This window comes from Euprymna scolopes, chromosome 10 (assembly GCF_053919585.1).
Source record: "Euprymna scolopes isolate OS-2025 chromosome 10, ASM5391958v1, whole genome shotgun sequence".
Taxonomy (NCBI): domain Eukaryota; kingdom Metazoa; phylum Mollusca; class Cephalopoda; order Sepiida; family Sepiolidae; genus Euprymna; species Euprymna scolopes.
Genome location: NC_136491.1, coordinates 99729935 through 99752872, shown reverse-complemented (window position 1 = coordinate 99752872; position 22938 = coordinate 99729935). Strand labels below are relative to the sequence as shown.

The window sequence follows — 22938 nt, the reverse complement described above, 5'->3', positions numbered from 1 at the left end:
GACGAGGAATTTAATCCTAGATGCACAGTTTCAACGCTGCAAGGTGATAGAGGTTCAGTTTTGGGTTGGAGCGTAATTAGTGCCAATGATCCAGGGCCTATAGTTCGTTTGTAAGGTCGAATTAATTCGACCAAGTACATTAATGTGTTGACTGAGCATTTTCCACCCTACTTTGGCCGGAATTTGGATGATAATCCCATCTTCATGCAGGATAATGCTCCCATTCACACACTTGGCAATGTCAAGAGGTTCCTTGAAGAGCATGATATTCCGTGTTTGGATTGGCCTGCACAATTTTCAGACCTTAATCCTATTGAAAACGTATGCCATTACATCAAGCAACAGCTACACAATGATAAAATTTCAAATCTGGAAGAACTTAGGACAAAAATTAAAAAGAAGTGGAATGCCCTTTCATCGTATTGTCGCAAACTAATTCAAGAGAATGCCCCCAAATTTGTAGGCTGCCAAATTGCAGAAGGGCTATACTATTAAATAACAACTAGTTCATTGTGTTCCTATTGTATTTGTATTGCATAAATGTTCTAAAGTTACATTTAAATAACAATTTTCCATTGTGCGGAGTTTCTTTTTGCCTTCTCAATTTGAAGTTATTTTTTAAAAAATTGAAGTGAACATCATGATGCATAATCCTGACGCGCAAAGAAGACCAAGATTACGCCACATTTGCTTCAGTCGTAAAATAAACACTGTGAAGACTTTGGATTATTCTCATTGAAGTCCAACAATTTTAAGGTCCTGATTTTCATTCAAGGCTTAGTGTCGACCGAGGACGCTGAACTCAGACGCCGGGCACTAAACAGATTGGAAAAGTAACTAAACATAACCCTTCAACAATTGGCTGAAGAATGCTAAAAAATCATCTCGGAGAAGCAAAACTCCAAAAACATAGAAGAGGCAGGTGTAGCACACATTAGAAAGGTACGAAGTAGCAAAAAGTCTTACTCTCCAAACAATCAAACGAAAGCCAAACATGACCCTCGGGAAAAATCCCCAAAACAAACCTGAGTTACCCCGTTACTGATGCAAAGGATGTGGAGAACTCCACTGGCATAAGGATTGTCCATACCGGTCCCGGAAATGTGATCGATGCAGATGCAACGGGCACAAAGCTTCACATTGCAGAGCAAAAGGACCCCGCAGGAGCTACGTAAAAACAACGAGGGCTCAAGCATAGGACGAAAATGTACAGAAGTATGTGACAGTAAAAATGGTGGACAAGAATGTTAGACTTCAACTTGACAGTGGTTCGGATTTGTCCATCATAAACCACCATATGTGGTGCAAAATCGGAAAACTGAAGATGATGAGAACCAAGAAAATGACTCGTTTGATAACTGGAGAAAAAAAATAAGATTTGAAGGTGAGGTTACCACTAACGTAATTTTGATGGGAAAAACACTGAATCTCAAGGTGTTTGTATTAAAAATACTAATAACCTTTTTGGGACAGACTGGATCCAAAAAGTTGAATTCTGGGACTCGCCCATTAGCGATTTTTATCAAAAGGTGAACAACCTTATAGCTGAAGTTGAAAAACTAAAGAAAGACCTGAAGGAGTTTTTCTTTTCAGACAAACTAGGCTGCTGTACAAAAATGGAGGCGAAGTTCAAATTGCAAAAAAATGCCACCCCAGTCTTGAAAAAGAAATGCAGCGTACCGTTTGCCTCTATACAAAAGACTGACGTAGAACTAGACAGACTCGTTAAAGTAGGAATTTGGACTCCAGTCGACTACAGCGAGTGGGCTGCCCCCACCGTGTATATAAAGAAAAAAATAAAACAATATCAGAGTATGCGCAGACTTCTCGACTGGGTTGAATGCCGCACTTAAGGATCATCATTACCCGCTACGAAACTAAATGGAGGGAAAATATTCTCCAAAATACATCTGAGCGAAGCGTACCTCCAGATTTCCATTGAAGAAGAAAGATCAAAACTTTTGTGCATTACCGCTCACAAGATACTATTTAAGTTATTTAGGTCAGCTTTCGGGATCAAAGTCGCAATAGCTATCTTTCAACAGATAATCGACACGATGTTGAGCGGCCTTGATTTTTCCATCGGATACCTGATGATATTCTAATGAAAAACGAATCTATAGAGCAACATAGAAAACACGTTTTTTAAGATAAACAAGTACGGCTTTACACTTAAAGATACCAAATGTGAATTTTTCCTCGACCAAATAAAATACCTCGGGCAGATAATAGATAGGAATGGTAAACCGCCCGATCCAGAAAGATCCATAGGAAATATGCCTGAGCCATACGACATAACAAGAGTATAAAGTGTTTTAGGCTTAGCTAATTACTATCAATCGTTCATTCCTAACATGCACACGTTGCGTGCACCTTTAAATGAACTACTGAGGAAGGACAAGGTTTGGAACTGGACCACGGAATACAAGATGACATTCAGAAAGCTACAACATCAGAGCTATTCCTGACCCATTACAATCCAGTTAGACATTATCGTCGCAAGTGATGCCAGCGCATATGGAATCAGCGTCGCGTGTATCCTGCATGAAATGCTCGACGGTTCGACAAAATGCGTCGAGAATCCTACTACCTGCAGAAAGGAATTATTCCCAGATAGAGAAAGAATCTTTAAGCATCATCTTCGTGGTAACAAGATTTCACAGATTTCGCCATGGATGACATTTCAAACTTTAATCGGGCCACAAACCACTGATTTCTATCTTTGGCTCGAAGAAAGGGTTGCCTACATATATGGCAAATAGGCTCCAAAGATAGGGAATAATTCTATTAAATTATGACTTTGATATGGAGTTCCTTCGTTAAAGAAGTTAGGGCATCCCGATTTATACCAAGGAATGGTGAACCACTTAAAGACTCGGTGATCGCATCACTACGATCAGAGAATGATTATAGTTTGATCCTATACAACACCGTGAAAGAACTTCCCGTTACTCTGATGATATAAGGAAAGAAGCCAAAAGCGACGATTTTATAAGAGAAACTAAGGAAAAACTGCAGACTAATAAACAACATGTGATCAGGTATTATTATATAGGGAGAGAAAATAGTTATTCCAGCGACCCTCCAAAAGAAAATCCTAAAGAATTTTAACACAGGATACCCTTGCGCCACCAGAATGAAAAGTTTACTGTGTTCATATGTGTACTGGAAAAAATGGACGAGGATATTGAAGAAAAGGTGAAAGCATGCAGAGATGTGCACTAGTTGCTAAAGTGCCACCAATTCAATTTAGCCCATGACCCAAAGCTGACTACCCATGGTCACGGATACACGTGGACTACGCGGGACCACTTGATGGACAGTACTACCGTCTAATAGTGGACAGCTTCTCTAAGTGGCCCGAAGTCTTTAGGTGCAAAAGCTCAACTGCTGATTTCACTATAAAAAAGCTCTTCATGAACTGTTTGCATGGTTCGGAGTGATCGACTTTTTAGTGTCAGATAACGGCACTCAGTTTACATCCAGTGACTTTAAAGAGTTCATGGAGGACTTCCAAGTGGACCCATCACAATTCTGACTTACCACCCTCGGTCAAACGGACAGGCTGAAAGATTTGTGGACACCTTAAGGAGGGCTTTGAAGAAGGCGAAGGACACTCCATCAGAAAGGTGTTTTTGATATCGCTTAGATTTTAGAAACATTTCTCACGCAGAAACTTGTCGAGATATTTGAAAAAGTGGTAGTCGGCCTGAAGAGTATGGTGGATGAGGCAGGGTTTTGTATCCTAATTCGTTCAACTTCTACAGGTCGGTTTAGCAAAGTGTGGTCGGGCATTGTCATGGAGGAGAATTAGGCATTTTCTGTTGACTAATGTTGGGTGTTGTTGTCGAAGTCTCTAATGCATTTCATCCATTTGTTGGCAGTACTTCTTCGCCGTAATGGTTTCGCCTACATTCAAAGAACTTAAATGGATGATACCGGTAGCAGACTATCAAACAGTAAGCATGAGCTTCTTTAGGTGCAACTCTAGGTTCGAGAAGTGCCATGGAGCTTCGTCGGCGTCTAACTAGTGAGTTGAGCATCGACAGTTGTCGTAAAGGACCCACTTTTATAGCAAGTCACAACCCGGTTGAGAAACGGGTCGTTCTTGCTGCGTAAAAGAAGGGAAGATAACACTTCATAACGGCGTTACATTTAGTTGTCGTTCAATTCGTGAAGCACCCATTTATCAAATTTTTTTTATCTTTCCAATCTCTCTCACGTGGTTGGAAATCGTCGTATACGTTACGTCTAATTCAGAAACAAGTTCTCGAACAGTTGTGCATGGATTGGCATCGACTAAGACTTTTAATGGATCGTTGTCAACATCCGATGGCCGACCACTACGCTCATCATCTTCAAGACTCTCGTCGCCGCCACGAAATTTCTGAAACCACCATTGTGCTGTGCGTTTAGTAGTGGTTCCTGAGTCATACGCTTCGTTAATATCGCGAACTGTTTCAGCAGCTTTTTGGCCTAGCTGTAATTGAAATAAGAAAATTATGCGAATTTGCCTTTTCCGTTTTCAACGTTCTGAAAAGAAGAAAAAAAAAAACGATTGTAATTTAAACGATTAGATAGAGCGATAAACGTTCTTATAAATGATAGATAAAGTAAAGGGATTATACCGAAAACTTGTTTGAAAATACATTATTTGAAATCAAAATTCAAAATTCCGTAAAAACTTTCATGTCCACCTACTACTTGGAATATGACAAACTTTTCTTTAATCGTTTTTGCGACATTTTAGTTCTTTTTCTAGAATTGACATTCGCCCCCTTTCTCAACCCTTATTTCTTTATCTCAATCTTCACTTCTTTTTTTATTCGCCTCTACTCTACCCCTCTCTCCTCATATCTTTCTACTCTCCCTTTTCCTCTCGTACTCTCGTTAATCACTATTTGCCCAGCTCTCTTTCCCCCTACCTACCAACTCTCTTTATCCCTCTATATCTTTCTCTCCGCTCTATTCTATTTCCCTATCTGTTACTGTTCGCCTCTTTATTTCACTTTCTATCGAGCCCCCCGCCCTACCGTCGCCCTTTCTCCTCACTTCTCTTACTCCGTCTACCTCTTTCTTTTCTCGGTTCTTTTGAATTTCCGGTCGCTTCTGTAAAGAACTCTGTTTTCCGTTCCAAACGAAAACTACCCCACATTAAGCTTACGCCATTTTCTTTTCATTCAGGCTCAAGTGCTAAAAAGGTGACGAATGGAACTCCTTTAACGATTCATTGAAAAATTCAATCAAAATCGACACGTGTTTATGAAAGTAGACAGTCACATTTTTATCTGTCATCCAGCAAAGAACACGCGTGGAACACTTGTGCAGTAAAAATTAATTACGCCGATTATGGGATTGGTTGAGATGATTTCAAATCTAGACGAATATATCGCATTCACATACGCCAAAAAGAAAAATGAAAAATGGGATAGATTAGAGAGAAGTTAAAAAAGAATCAAAGCTCCCCCGCTGTTGAGCACTTTTATATGCTTGGTTCGTTTATAAAAAATATTTTGCTCTTTTTATTGAGCACTATTTAACAACATCGTCTTCATTAGTTCTGACTTTTGAACACCTTAAGCCTGAACCTCTCTCTCTCTCTCTCTCTCTCTCTCTCTCTCTCTCTCTCTCTATATATATATATATATATATATATATATATATATATATATATATATATATAGTCTTTGAAGTTTTTTAACATTTGAAACTACACAAAAAATTACTTTTTATCATTCGTTAAAAAACAAAAACACTTAGTCAGTAAGTCATTTAATCACCTGCAATCACTGCATCAACTCTCTCGAATTTACTATAATACCAATTTTTTTATTTTTCAAGGGATCATCAGTTGTTTACCATGAAACACTGTTTCGGGGATTTAAAAACAAAACAGTATATTACTTCATGGCTCCCCAGCAGTGTTGATCAAACACCACCACCCTTAATCTTAGGAAGAAGACATGTTACAAAATTTTTTTATCCAATTTCCTATTCTTAATTGCAATTACTAACCTTTTCATAGTATAAAAATGAATTTCTTACCTGTGCGATTCATCAATTTCCACATTTAAAATGGATTATATTTATTTGCTGTCCACTCAGCAAAATGTGGCACAAGGCCGGAAAGTGGTAACCCAGCAGGCTCCCCTAAAGGAGGGGCACTCCTGCAATTTTAAAAATTGCCTGAGTAACCCCGTCGGCATTCCCCGGTCGGGGCGCCTCAGGCAACAAGCAATAAACTTGCCCCACCGGAAAGCCCAGTGGCAAGGCCTGGGAGGGTGGACCTCCTAGGTATTACCCAGGCGGTGTACCTCAGTCCAACAGGTGCTGGGCCGGTCTCCGGCCCCTCACCTGTTGTTCTGAGTGTCAAGTGACGGATCCTTGACTGGTACTATCCATTTTAAATGGATTATATTTATTTGCTGTCCACTCAGCAAAATGTGGCACAAGGCCGGAAAGTGGTAACCTAGCAGGCTCCCCTAAAGGAGGGGCACTCCTGCAATTTTAAAAATTGCCTGAGTAACCCCGTCGGCATTCCCCGGTCGGGGCGCCTCAGGCAACAAGCAATAAACTTGCCCCACCGGAAAGCCCGGTGGCAAGGCCTGGGAGGGTGGACCTCCTAGGTATTACCCAGGCGGTGTACCTCAGTCCAACAGGTGCTGGGCCGGTTTCCGGCCCCTCACCTGTTGAGCTGAGTGTCAAGTGACGGATCCTTGACTGGTACTATCCATTTGAAATGGATTATATTTATTTGCTGTCCACTCAGCAAAATGTGGCACAAGGCCGGAAAGTGGTAACCCAGCAGGCTCCCCTAAAGGAGGGGCACTCCTGCAATTTTAAAAATTGCCTGAGTAACCCCGTCGGCATTCCCCGGTCGGGGCGCCTCAGGCAACAAGCAATAAACTTGTCCCACCGGAAAGCCCGGTGGCAAGGCCTGGGAGGGTGGACCTCCTAGGTATTACCCAGGCGGTGTACCTCAGTCCAACAGGTGCTGGACCGGTCTCCGGCCCCTCACCTGTTGAGCTGAGTGTCAAGTGACGGATCCTTGACTGGTACTATCCATTTGAGATGGATTATATTTATTTGCTGTCCACTCAGCAAAATGTGGCACAAGGCCGGAAAGTGGTAACCCAGCAGGCTCCCCTAAAGGAGGGGCACTCCTGCAATTTTAAAAATTGCCTGAGTAACCCCGTCGGCATTCCCCGGTCGGGGCGCCTCAGGCAACAAGCAATAAACTTGTCCCACCGGAAAGCCCGGTGGCAAGGCCTGGGAGGGTGGACCTCCTAGGTATTACCCAGGCGGTGTACCTCAGTCCAACAGGTGCTGGGCCGGTCTCCGGCCCCTCACCTGTTGTTCTGAGTGTCAAGTGACGGATCCTTGACTGGTACTATCCATTTGAGATGGATTATATTTATTTGCTGTCCACTCAGCAAAATGTGGCACAAGGCCGGAAAGTGGTAACCCAGCAGGCTCCCCTAAAGGAGGGGCACTCCTGCAATTTTAAAAATTGCCTGAGTAACCCCGTCGGCATTCCCCGGTCGGGGCGCCTCAGGCAACAAGCAATAAACTTGCCCCACCGGAAAGCCCGGTGGCAAGGCCTGGGAGGGTGGACCTCCTAGGTATTACCCAGGCGGTGTACCTCAGTCCAACAGGTGCTGGGTCGGTTTCCGGCCCCTCACCTGTTGAGCTGAGTGTCAAGTGACGGATCCTTGACTGGTACTATCCATTTGAAATGGATTATATTTATTTGCTGTCCACTCAGCAAAATGTGGCACAAGGCCGGAAAGTGGTAACCCAGCAGGCTCCCCTAAAGGAGGGGCACTCCTGCAATTTTAAAAATTGCCTGAGTAACCCCGTCGGCATTCCCCGGTCGGGGCGCCTCAGGCAACAAGCAATAAACTTGTCCCACCGGAAAGCCCGGTGGCAAGGCCTGGGAGGGTGGACCTCCTAGGTATTACCCAGGCGGTGTACCTCAGTCCAACAGGTGCTGGACCGGTCTCCGGCCCCTCACCTGTTGAGCTGAGTGTCAAGTGACGGATCCTTGACTGGTACTATCCATTTGAGATGGATTATATTTATTTGCTGTCCACTCAGCAAAATGTGGCACAAGGCCGGAAAGTGGTAACCCAGCAGGCTCCCCTAAAGGAGGGGCACTCCTGCAATTTTAAAAATTGCCTGAGTAACCCCGTCGGCATTCCCCGGTCGGGGCGCCTCAGGCAACAAGCAATAAACTTGTCCCACCGGAAAGCCCGGTGGCAAGGCCTGGGAGGGTGGACCTCCTAGGTATTACCCAGGCGGTGTACCTCAGTCCAACAGGTGCTGGACCGGTCTCCGGCCCCTCACCTGTTGAGCTGAGTGTCAAGTGACGGATCCTTGACTGGTACTATCCATTTGAGATGGATTATATTTATTTGCTGTCCACTCAGCAAAATGTGGCACAAGGCCGGAAAGTGGTAACCCAGCAGGCTCCCCTAAAGGAGGGGCACTCCTGCAATTTTAAAAATTGCCTGAGTAACCCCGTCGGCATTCCCCGGTCGGGGCGCCTCAGGCAACAAGCAATAAACTTGCCCCACCGGAAAGCCCGGTGGCAAGGCCTGGGAGGGTGGACCTCCTAGGTATTACCCAGGCGGTGTACCTCAGTCCAACAGGTGCTGGACCGGTCTCCGGCCCCTCACCTGTTGAGCTGAGTGTCAAGTGACGGATCCTTGACTGGTACTATCCATTTGAGATGGATTATATTTATTTGCTGTCCACTCAGCAAAATGTGGCACAAGGCCGGAAAGTGGTAACCCAGCAGGCTCCCCTAAAGGAGGGGCACTCCTGCAATTTTAAAAATTGCCTGAGTAACCCCGTCGGCATTCCCCGGTCGGGGCGCCTCAGGCAACAAGCAATAAACTTGCCCCACCGGAAAGCCCGGTGGCAAGGCCTGGGAGGGTGGACCTCCTAGGTATTACCCAGGCGGTGTACCTCAGTCCAACAGGTGCTGGGCCGGTTTCCGGCCCCTCACCTGTTGGGCTGAGTGTCAAGTGACAGATCCTTGACTGGTACTATCCATTTGAGATGGATTATATTTATTTGCTGTCCACTCAGCAAAATGTGGCACAAGGCCGGAAAGTGGTAACCCAGCAGGCTCCCCTAAAGGAGGGGCACTCCTGCAATTTTAAAAATTGCCTGAGTAACCCCGTCGGCATTCCCCGGTCGGGGCGCCTCAGGCAGCAAGCAATAAACTTGCCCCACCGGAAAGCCCAGTGGCAAGGCCTGGGAGGGTGGACCTCCTAGGTATTACCCAGGCGGTGTACCTCAGTCCAACAGGTGCTGGGCCGGTCTCCGGCCCCTCACCTGCTGGGCTGAGTGTCAAGTGACGGATCCTTGACTGGTACTATCCATTTGAGATGGATTATATTTATTTGCTGTCCACTCAGCAAAATGTGGCACAAGGCCGGAAAGTGGTAACCCAGCAGGCTCCCCTAAAGGAGGGGCACTCCTGCAATTTTAAAAATTGCCTGAGTAACCCCGTCGGCATTCCCCGGTCGGGGCGCCTCAGGCAACAAGCAATAAACTTGCCCCACCGGAAAGCCCGGTGGCAAGGCCTGGGAGGGTGGACCTCCTAGGTATTACCCAGGCGGTGTACCTCAGTCCAACAGGTGCTGGACCGGTCTCCGGCCCCTCACCTGTTGAGCTGAGTGTCAAGTGACGGATCCTTGACTGGTACTATCCATTTGAGATGGATTATATTTATTTGCTGTCCACTCAGCAAAATGTGGCACAAGGCCGGAAAGTGGTAACCCAGCAGGCTCCCCTAAAGGAGGGGCACTCCTGCAATTTTAAAAATTGCCTGAGTAACCCCGTCGGCATTCCCCGGTCGGGGCGCCTCAGGCAACAAGCAATAAACTTGCCCCACCGGAAAGCCCGGTGGCAAGGCCTGGGAGGGTGGACCTCCTAGGTATTACCCAGGCGGTGTACCTCAGTCCAACAGGTGCTGGGCCGGTTTCCGGCCCCTCACCTGTTGGGCTGAGTGTCAAGTGACGGATCCTTGACTGGTACTATCCATTTGAGATGGATTATATTTATTTGCTGTCCACTCAGCAAAATGTGGCACAAGGCCGGAAAGTGGTACCCCAGCAGGCTCCCCTAAAGGAGGGGCACTCCTGCAATTTTAAAAATTGCCTGAGTAACCCCGTCGGCATTCCCCGGTCGGGGCGCCTCAGGCAGCAAGCAATAAACTTGCCCCACCGGAAAGCCCAGTGGCAAGGCCTGGGAGGGTGGACCTCCTAGGTATTACCCAGGCGGTGTACCTCAGTCCAACAGGTGCTGGGCCGGTCTCCGGCCCCTCACCTGTTGGGCTGAGTGTCAAGTGACGGATCCTTGACTTGTACTATCCATTTGAGATGGATACATTTTTTAATTTATCAGTCTTGTATTTATAAGCTTTGGATTAATCCATTTAACTACTTATCACCCCCACTATAATTAGTAGTTTTTATATTTACATTCTTATTTATTTAAAATTAGATATATAAAGGTTAAAAATATTTTATTTTTACATATATACATTTTTTTTTATTTTTTTTATATAAATTTATTATATGTAATTATAAATGTATTAGTTTTGGATTTCCTTTATTAATATAGTCTGGTTTATCTTAAACGATTCAAAAGCATCAGGATAACGAACAAATGCTTAATTTAACTGTTTAAATATTTTATTTTTATCCCCACCTTGTTTTATCATCCTTATTACTAAGTTAGAAACTGGTGGTATAAAATCTGTTAATTTTAGAGTAACGCGAGCTATTCTCAAAAACTCTGACATAATGGTTCCATAAAACACAAAAACAGGGCAGGTGCTATCCTTAGTGGGCATACGTACTATTTTAAAGGGGAATGCGTTTCTTTTATCAAATATTTTATAAAGAAAAATCCCATCCTCAATTTTTATATCTAAATCCAGAAATGTAGCCTGTTGTCCTCTATGTTCACAATTCAATTTTAGTTCGTTTGGATATATAAGATGTTTATTTTTTTCGAATTCATCATTATCGTTTATGCATATAAGGTCATCTATAAATCTCCTACACCCATGAAAGTTATATGTTTTAGATATATCTGTTTTTAATAATTCTGACATATATATATACTCGAGTCTATGTAAATACAAATTTGCCCAAAATGGTACAGGATCCAATCCCATTGGGATACCTATCGTTTGGAGTAATATTTTATTTCCTATTTGAAAATAGCATTCTTTAATAAGATGACTTACAAGTATTTTTAAAATACCTTTAGAAACACTAGTTTTGCTATTTTTATTTTTACACCAGAAAGCTTTAGAGTTTGAAAAGTCTATATATTTACCTTTTCCACCTTGAAAAGCTAAATCTACAGTATCATTTAATTCTTTTATAAGTTTTTCGTGCGGAATTTTTGTATATAGCGTACTAAAATCATAATATATATATATATATATATATATATATATATATATATATATATATATATATATATATATACTCGCGAGCAAAACAAAAAAAAAAAAAAATTGGGCCACACAAATTTTATACATTTTATTGCACTAAAAGCTATATTGAACAAAGATTAAATAAACAAGGAAACTTAAACGAGACTAATAACACAGAACAAGAAATTTACTTTAATAAATGCTTAGTATGGAATCGCATTCCCTTTTGGTTTCTTCATAAGATCAATCCTTTTATACATGCTCTCAACCAAAGTGGAACACTGTGAAGAGGAGATGCTATTCCATTCGCTTTGCACAGCTTCCTACAGTTTGTCATTGTTCGAAAAAGTTCTTCCGACCAACGTACAAGATATTATGGACTAAATATTATCGATTGGGTGTAAATCGGGGCTTTGACCTGACCCAAATATCCCATCAATTGAATTATCAGAAAAAACATTTTTTTTTTGTGATTTTAGCAGTGTCTGCAGGGGCATTATCATGTTGAAAAATAACATTCTGGGATATTCCCAGCTTCTGGATACTTAGTAACAGTCCTGTTTCTAACATTCGAATGTATTCCTTTGCATTGATTGACTTCTCACATCTAATAAGTTCCCTAACTCCTGCTGCAGTAAAAGTTCCTCATACCATTATCCCTCCATTCCCGTGTAACTCGTTTTTATGCAACTTGGAGAAAATCATGCTCCAGTTGTTCGACTGCACCGTTCAGGAGCATTGGGAGCATCACTATCAAGACAAAATATGGATTCTATCTAACCAGAAAACATTCTTGAATCAGTCTGTATCTTTCTTGCCATAACACGAGAAAAGTCTCTTTTTATCATTGATGTTCTTCTTGGATAAAAATGGCTTCTTTGCAAGCCTTTTAAGGGAAATTCCTATTTCTTTCATTCGTCTAGATATTGTATATCAAGAAAGAGAATTTCCAGCCCCTGTTTAAATTCTTTGCTATGGTCAACATAAGTTTTCTTTCGATCCTTCAAAGCAGTTAATTTAAGACTGTGGTCGTCTTTCAAAATGGACGCTCTAGCGCGACCAGATCCAGATTTCCCTTTTACCAAACGTCCGACTTCGAACCTTTGACCAATTCGCTTCACTGCATTTTCTTTTCTTAAAATATAAAAAATCAGCTTGTAAGTCATTTTGGACTGCCTTAATCCTGCAATTCGGTTTTTTATATCCTCGCCAAGATGCGGTCTTATCATTTTTAGGATTAATTTTTCCACTTATTATTATATGCTATAATAATAATGATCTGCAAAATAGAAATTTTCAGTGAAAATTAATGAACATTCATGGAAAAATATTGAAAAATTGATTTCTTCCTTCTTTTACTCTTGGCCCATTTCTTTTTTGCTCATGAGTGTGTATATATATATATATATATATATATATATATATATATATATATATATATATATATATATATGTATATATATATATATTAGTGAGTTGTAAGAATAAGATCGATTCTTTAAGAGGAGACTTAGCGGGATAAGGCAAATCTCAACAAATTGTTTTGGAGCTAATATAGAATATCAATAAAAAAATAAGAAAACGACAATATAAAAATATATTATGTAGATTTATTCGTTTACTCAGTGAAGATGATACATCAATTAGTGGGTGTATGATAACTCTTTATGCCATAGTATTTCGAAGCCTAATGCTTTTCATAAGAAAAAAAGAGAATATGCTCGGAAGCATAATAGGGATGCGACATCTAGTGATAGCTACATTAGAAGCGAAATAACTGTGCAGTGAGAAATAAAATGACTGTTTGAGGGAGGAAATGGGAGAACTTGATTGAATGCCAATGACCAAAAATCATTTAATAATGAAAAACAAAAAACAAGGAAAAAACGTTATTCCAAACCAAAAAGGAAGAAATGTGATTAAGAAAGATAAAAAAGAGTGCCAAGTCAAAAAACTAAAAATTCACTTTAAAGATGATAGTCAGATAAAAATACCCCCAAATATCTGACTCAACGTGAGCCTAACCTCAAGGCGCCATTTTGGAAAAGTTAGGATCATCATGTTTTGATTAAAAACTCAAAACCGAATAAAACCTAAGTAAAATTAGTGCCGGTTGATAAAATAGTGTTAGTTCTAAAATTAAATAATAATGTTTATAAACTGTTCAATATTATCGAATGGCTGAATTCAAATATGCAGCCACTTTAGAAGGTTACTAGACAATCAGCCGGGACAAATTAATTTTGTATCTAGAGGTTACACTTATGTAAAAAAATAACACATTTTCGTAGCTGGAATCATCTACATTGCAAGTTTCTGCATTTTGAATGACATTTTTCTGGCGTCCTCTTGTGGCTCCCCGATCAAAGGCCATGGATTGTTGATGCTGAGAAACATTAAGTTTAAGGCTCACACAATTTATAATAATAATAAAACTGTTCACAAGGATCCATGCCAATAGAGTACTAGGCAAAATACCGTTGTAATTGACACTCTTCTGGAAATTTAAAGTTCAATCCTCAGTGCGTGCGAAACGAAATATACAATCTACGAGTGACATGCAATAAGTAATGCCCCTAACTCACTTCCCATAGCAGTAGAGCAACGAAGCTTGGCACAGTTATTAGTCGTTCTCTACATAGGAAGCACCCAGAGTTATGCATTTTCTCCCATCGTTTGATGCAGCTCTGGAGACCGTTTTTGTAGAACACCACAGGTTGGACCTCCAACCATGACGTGACTTCAGAAATCAAGGCTGCATCATCTGGGAAACGCTTTTCTTTCAAAACAACTTCATGGCTGGGAAGCGGTGAAAGTCAGAGGGTGTAAGGTCAGGAGAATAGGGAGGATTTCATAATCACACGCCCGTGCTTCTGATCTGGCGACATGCGAGTTGTGGACCGGAGCATTGTCCTGCAGGAGGAGGGTATCTTTGCTGATCTTGCCCCACCTCTTGATTTTGATAGCTTCCCTTAATTTCCTCAAAAGTGAAGCATAATAGGCTCATGTAATTGTGGTACCCTTTGCCAGGAAATCTGTCATCACTACTCTGTCCTGGTCTCAGAAGACTGTGATCATGGCCTTGCCAGTGGAGGGTTGCACCCTTGCCTTCTTTGGAGGTGGTGAGTCCAAGCGCTTCCACTGCATTGACTGGGATTTGGTCTCTGGATCATAGTGATGGACCCAGGTTTCATCCTGTGTAATCAGTCTTTTGAAAAACTTTGACTCATCTTTTTGGCACATCTCCAAATTCATCCTCGAGCACTCGATGTGTTCTCGCTTCTGGAATGGTGTGAGCAACCTGGGAATCTATCTGGCAGACACCTTATGAATATGCATATGATCATGAATTATAGTTTCCACAGACCCTGTACTAATCTTTACCTCTTGGGCTATTTGGCGAATAGTAATGCACCGATCTTCCAAAATGGCAGCCTCAACTTGACGGACAGATGCCTCATCAATGGCAGAAGGGGGGGGCGACCAGATCTGGGAGCTGTTTCCACAGACTTCCGGCCATGTTTGAATTCACGATGCCAGCGTTTTACAAGGTCATATGATGGGGCATTATCACCATAAGTTTCTTTCATTTCATCAAAAGTCTCCTGTGGTGTGCGTCCTTACAAAAAAAAAAAAAAAAAAAAAAAAAAACCCGGATCACTGCTCGACATTCAATAGGCTCCATTTCAGACCTGACTCAGTTCAAACACCTGTAAAACAGAAACCATAATTAGTTCAGAGTTGTAATTTGCCACATAACCCGTAGAGATATAAATCATTGTACATGGAAAATTTCAACTAGATCAGTCAACTTGAAGTGGGTCAGGGACATTACTTATTGCACGCCACTCGTACTTCTACTTTTCTTCTTCTTTGTCTCTTCTATCTTCTCCTTCGCTTCTTTTCTTCTTCTTCTTTTCTTCTACTTTCTTCTCTTCTCTTCTTCTTTTCTTTCTATCTTCTTCTGTCTTCTTCTATATTCTATCTTTTTTCTTCTTCTATTTTTTTTCTTTTATTCTTCTATTCTCTTCTATTCTTCATAATAATTTGATTGCAGAAATTCCCCTCTGGACCAAATTACGACAGGGTTGCAATGACAGATGCCACATCCGAATTTATTTCGTCTAACTTTTACTCATCATCTTATGTAACCTTTGAACGCCGTTACAAACACATTTATTAGATATAATAATAAAATATTATCTATGAGCGACATGATCACGATTGCCAAGACCTAAAGACGAAGTAGCTCATATTTCCCCCTCTAACTGAAAAGTCCCCCCACTCTCCTAAACAGAACCGAGTACTTCTATAACCATTATACCTATACTGACCTAACACCGTTATTAACTGGATTGCCCACTCATATATATATAATTTTCAGAATGTGAGAGATTGTACAATAATTTCCACAACCAAAGAACGTCGCAGTCCACACGAGCCATGACAGTCAATGAACTCGAGTCTTGGACTTCCGGTTCGTTGATTGTCATAGCTCTTGTGGGCTGCAACGTTGTTTGGATGTGGAATATATATATATATATATATATATATATATATATATATATATATATATATATATATATATATATATATATCAGCTTGTAGTCGCTTTTTTACGAGGTGTCACCATATATTAAGTCCGAAAGGGTTAATGAATGTAAAGTGGTAGTGTAGTAATCACTAATGGTGGAGATTGGATAGAATTTGATTATTTAAGAGAACAACTCAAATAAGAATTTGTTTACATTGGACTTGAAGATGACCATGTTGCAATCAGCCTGGAAGCAGGACAGTGGAACACAAATACACGAGTATACACTCTCCGTCAAAAATGACGAGTAAAATATACTGCTTCATCAGTGTTCGTACTAATATTCATATAAAATCATAAAGATATGTCGGTAATTTAAAGCTTCATTGTTAAATTACTATTATCATTTCTGATGACCTAAAAACACACACCGATGATTTTTTTTATTATAAAGTGAATGATTTCTTTTCTGAATTCATTTCAGGTGGCGGGGGTTGTCGGACTTGCTATTTGCTTTTTCGCTTCCCTTCACCACATGAAACGGTTTCGTCCAAGAACTAAAAAAAGGTACTTTTATACTCGTGTGACGGAACGGATTCATATTAATTTATATACGAATAACTACACGTTGGTCTTTATTATTGAGTGCGGGATGAGGTTTTATTAAAGACATATATATATTTGCTTCCTTTGAAATACAATATCTAATAATCACCGAACCAATCATTATTAAAACTGTAGCTGATCACATTGTAATGCAAATATACACCTCTCTTTCTCACCCTCTATATTTTCTTCTTTGCCCCTCCCCATCTGTTTTTGCTTACCGGTTCGAGAGAAGTATGTTTTACACGCCGTCGGGCCACGTGCGCTTTCCCGTGTTTCTATACAACAATCGCGTGAGTCAACGATGAACCCATTTGACGACCTACATTGCATGGCAACTCTTTCAGGAAGCCATTGCAGATGATGCACGCACACGCACACAAGTGCTGACTTTCTGGCGTTTAAATGCTTCATAATTTTTTCTAAGTCATTGTTTTTTTTTCTCCAACATTTAATACGCCGTCTACTGTTTGTGTATCTTTTTCTTATCCTTATCTTTACCTCTATAGTCTTTTCTTTCTACTTGTTCTACATTATTGATGTCGTCTCCTCCTTCTAACCACTTCATCCCTTTCCTCCTCCCTCCTCCTCCTCCTCCTCCTCCTCTTCTTCTTCTTCTTCTTCTTCTTCTTCTTCTTCTTCTTCTTCTTCTTCTTCTTCTTCTTCTTTCATGCTCCTTCTCATCAATATAATCGCTCTTCTTCTCATAATCTTTTTCTTTGTCTTTTTCTCTCTTTCTTTTTATTATTTTTCTACTTTTCCATTCTTTTTTCTTCCATAAATAATAATAATAATAATAATAATAATAATAATAATAATAATAATAATAATAATAAAATTATTATTATTATTATTATTAATAATAATAATAATAATAATAATAATAATAATAATAATAATAATAACTATCGGGACCTGTGGAAATACCACAGCAGCATTTTTCATATGTAATAAATTCTTCATCATTTGTAACTCACCATTTATCACACCTCACTAAAATAATAACTTTGATATATTGTATAGGCTGATTATTTCATTACAAACACACACATCAATTAACTCACATTTCATCATTTTTCATTATTGGATATGTTACTAATTTGAACAATATTTAAAAAAATATTTTTAAGCAACATTATCGCCCAACCTTACTAAAATAATAACTTTGATATATCTGCTTGGCTGCTTATTTCATTTCAAATAAACCAATCAATTAACCTCCATTTCATAATTTTTTTATAATTCTTGGATATGTTACTAATTTCGACATTTTTCATAATTTGTACCCACATTATCTCCCTCCTCCTTAATAAAATAATAACTTTGATATATTGTCTGGGCTTATTATTTCATTACAAACACACTAATGCATGAAATCACATTTCATAATTTTTCTTAATTCTTGGATATGTTACTTATTTCGACAATAATTTTTCATAATTTTAACCAATATTTTCGCACTCCCCTTTACTAAATAATAACTTTAATGTATTGTCTAGGCTCATTATTTTTTTTCAAACACACCAATCAATTAACTCACATTTCATCATTTTTTATAATTCTTGGATATGTTACTAATTTCGACAATCATTTTTCATAAGTTAAACACACCTTATACTTCCCCCTTACTAAAATAATAACTTTGATATACTGTCTGGGCTGATTTTTTTCATTACAACACACTTATCAATTAACTCACATTTTATCATTTTTCATAATTCTTGAACATGTTACTAATTTCGACAATCCTTTTTTATCATTCAAACCGATGCCATCACCCATCCCCTTACTTAAATAAGAACTTTGATATATTGCCTGGTCTGATCATTTCATTGCAAACACATTATTGCATAAAATCACATATTATTTTTCAGAATTCTTGGATATGTTAGTAATTTCGACAATCATTTTTCATAATTAAAACCATCCTTATTGCCTTCTCTTACTAAAATAATAATTTTGATATATTGTCTGGGCTGATTATTTCATACAAACACACCAATCAACTAACATTTCATCATTTTTCGTAATTCTTGGATATGTTACTAATTTCCACAATGATTTTTCATAATTTAAGCCCCCATTATTGCCTTTCCCCCTACTTAAATAATAATGTTGATGTATTGTCTGGGCTGATTATTTTATTATAAACACCCCGTAAGTTAACACACATTTCACCATGTTTCGTTATTCTTGGATATCTTACTAATTTAAATAATATTTTTTATAATGTAAACCATCCTCATCGCCCTCTCTTACTAAAGCATAACTTTGATATATTGTCTGGGCCGATTATTTCATAAAAAGCAGAACTATTTATTAATTTACATTTCATAATGTTTCATAATTCTCGGATGGAATCGCGTCAATCACTTTTTATATTTTTTGCTCACATTAATAACCCCACACTACTAAAATAATAACTTTGATATATTTTCTGGGCTGATTATTTCATTTCAAACACACTAATCAATTAACTCACATTTCGTCATTTTTCATAATGCTTGGATATGTTACTAATTTCGACAATCATTTTTCATCATTTAAACCCACATTATCGTCCTCTTACTAAAACAATAACTTTGATATATTGTCTGGTCTGATTATTTAATTTAAAACACACTAATTCATTAAATCACATATTATTATTTTTCATAATTCTTGGATATGTTACTAATTTCGACAATAATTTCTCATAAATTTAACACAACTTATAGCCTTACTGTTACTAAAATAATAACTTTGATATACTTGCTGGGCTGCTTATTTCATTACAAACACATCAATCAACTCACATTTCATCATTCTTGGATATGTTACTGATTTCGGCAATCATTTTTGATAATTTAAAATCCACATCATGCCCCCCTCCTACTAATATAAGAATTTTGATATATTGTCTGGGCTTATTATTTCATTACAAACACACCAATCAAATAACTCACATTTCATAATTTTTATAATTCTTGGATATGTTACTAATTCCGAAAATAATTTTCATAACTTAAACCCTCTATGTCGCCCCCCCTTACTTAAATAATAACTGTGATAGGTTGCCTGGGATGATTATTCAATTACAATTATCTTTGTTACATTAAACATAGTACCTATCCACAATGCCTCCATACGGGACAAATTTAGACACCAGGATCATTTTTAACGTGGAGAAAAAATTGTCTTAGTCGCAAAGGATTTCTCCTCCACTAAGAGAGAAGAAATTGAAATATAGCATCTGCAGAACAGATACTACACTTTGATCTTAGCCGAAAGGCCAAGAAAGACAAATCATTGTTATTAGTTTTGCCTCAGCAGCGACACCAATTTTTTTTTGTTTTTATTTTGCTTTTAAGGGGTGACAAGATTTATTTGGAATATTCCACTTTCCTTTTTTAGGTATGCACAACATGATAACGGACGGAGCCATAAGCGGCGTAGTAGTAGTAATAGTAGTAGTAGTAGGAATAATAATAATAATAATAATAATAATAATAATAATAATAATAATAATAATAATAATAATAAAAAACAAAAACAAAAAAACAAAAAACAACAAAAAAAACAAAAAAAAAACAACAACAACAAAGAACTAGCCAGAGAGCTGAAAAGGATATGATTGATGAAAAAAAAATCAAGATAATACCTATAATAGTAGGAGCACTAAGCACAATTCCAAAAAACTTTGAAAAAAGAATGGGAGAAATTGGAATCAGAGGAATGTCTGGAAAGATACAACGAATAACAATAATGAAAACAGCTGAAATATTAAGGAAAACCCTGGAATGCGGAGAGTAATACATGAGCCACATGCGCGGGCCAGACGAGCTACTGCAGGACAAAACACGAAACGTTACAGGGAACCAAGAACATAACTATAAGTTGGCCATCCCCTTTTCTATTACCCAGTCTCCCCTCCAAAGAATGATGACAAATAGTCAAGAAGGTTCAAGGAGGATGGAAAGACTGAGGAGGGAGCGCTGACCAGACCTCCGCTGGACAAATGCCAAGAGAACTGGTAACTTGAGGAGGCTTATTGCCACTCAAACTCCAGTGGAGACCAATGGCCGCTGCTAGCGAGAAATCAATGGTAAGCGGCTGTTGCAATAATGCAAATTCATTTGTAAATATTATCGAAAGAGGTGGAGTACTGAAAATCTGTGAGGAGATTTGTTTTCACTCAGCTTCCAGGGAACACCACAGGTTTATGACCTGAAAGCTCTTTATGAGCCGCACTACTATTACTACTAATTTTTCATTATATATATATATATATATATATATATATATATATATATATATATATATATATATTTATATATATATATATATATATATATATATATATATATATATATATATATATATATATATATTAGCATGGAGACCTGACGTTGCCTGGGATTAAATGATGATCAACGAATTTTTTTTTTATTGAAATCGAAATCGGTGAAATCGCTAATTTTTAAATCAAATCGTTTGATTGCCTGCTTTAGTTAGTGACCCATCGCGGTAAACAGGGAGAAAGCTGCAGCTGCACATATCTCACCGCAGTGACTTAGTCCACAATAAATTGTAGTCTACATTGCACTATGGATAACCTACTGTTTATTTTATACATTTTATATTTGATATTTCACATATAATAGCTTGAATTTGAGTTTAAAATGCAAAAGTATCATTGTTCAATTGTGCTTTATACAGAAACGTTCATTTTGAACGCGCCCCTATCATATTAAACAACCTACTTTGGATTTTATACACCGGACACATTTGTTTGTTCGATGATAAAACTTCTCAAATGCACTTGTGATGTTAGACTGTAAAAGTGGTAACTTTGGTCAAAATCGGATTGTTCCATCTTTAATTGTTTTTTCGATTATCGATTATCGATAATTATAGGAGGCATTCCGGTACAAAACCTATCTAAGAATACTTCCACACACATAAGGTACATTTGCGTGAAATTTCCAAAAAATCGGCTTAGCCATTTTAGAGTCCATAGGGAATGAACTCACAGACACGCAAAGTTCCTTATATATATATATATATATATATATATATATATATATATATATATATATATATATATATATATATATATATATATATATATATATGTGTAATTTCCATTAAACACCTTTTCCTATTCAGCAACAAGATCGTTCTTGCAAAACGACAGTACATCGTTTATGCATTCGCGTCTTCGCCATAGACACACGAACAAAGAAGACGAACAACCCTAACCACACTAGGCCGCACGTCTATAAATATACCAGTTACTGCTTTTAAAACATCTTCTAATTATAGCTACACTTATCGATTTTATTCCCTTGCCTACACCGTTTCTTCGTAATTGCAATTTCGATTTTCTCGTTTTTTCTCGTCCAATCTCGTCCTGTCTACTCAGATAGAAACAGAGAAAACAACAATAAAAACTAAACAAACAAGCAAACAAAAAACGAGATACAAACAAAAACAAAACAAAACAAAAAAAATAAATAAAAACCGAACAACAAAAAACAAAACAGTACAAAAATTTTGATCGCTAACGCACACTAGTTTTGTATTTTTATACGTCGTCGTCTTCGTCGTCGTCGTCGTCGTCGTCGTCATCATCATCATCATCATCAGTTTAACATCCATTTTACATGCTGACATGTGCTGGAAGGCTCTTAAAAATTGACTTCCGAACTAAACTATCTCTAGACAAGTCTTTCTTTATCCCACTTTCTCTGAAATCCGATCTTATCACTTCCCTCCATGTTTTTCTTGGTTTTCTCTTGTGAAGCAAACGTGTAACCTTAACAGCACCTGTTCCACTTTGTGCTTCAATGGTATCACCAAGGTAACAAAATTTCTGGACAACCTCAATAGCTTCGCCATCCAAATATACTTTCGCCATAACTGAGTTCTCATCCACCTTCATTGTCTCACACTTCTTGCACTGAAACTGGTTATCATCTCACAAGCTACCATCATCGTTTTATCTATCAGGTTGTTGCATTTCCCGCCGTTTCATAAAAGAATTTTGTTCTAATACATGTTTTAATATTTGGCAAAGTGTTATATACCATTAGAAAGTACGTATCCTGTTCTACAAGAAAATGGTCATCGTTTTTTGTTCATATAATTTTTTCTCGTTATTCAGAACTGTCAAATAGATTGTCAAGTAGATAAAAAAAATCACATTTTCGACACCTCCTTGTTTTCGTCTTTAATCGAGGCCAAAAAGCGAGTGAAGTGACCAAGGATATTTGTGCCGTATATGGAGAAAACGCTATAGCTGAGAGAACTGTTGAGATTGGTTTACCAGATTCAAACACGGTAATTTTGACCTCAA

General features: G+C 38.6%; 1 pseudogene; it reads right to left on the bottom strand.

Annotated features, from left to right (window-relative positions):
• Positions 1–19738: 19738 nt before the first annotated feature.
• On the bottom strand, positions 19739–19885 carry LOC145286663 (U2 spliceosomal RNA; annotated as a pseudogene).
• Positions 19886–22938: the final 3053 nt, after the last annotated feature.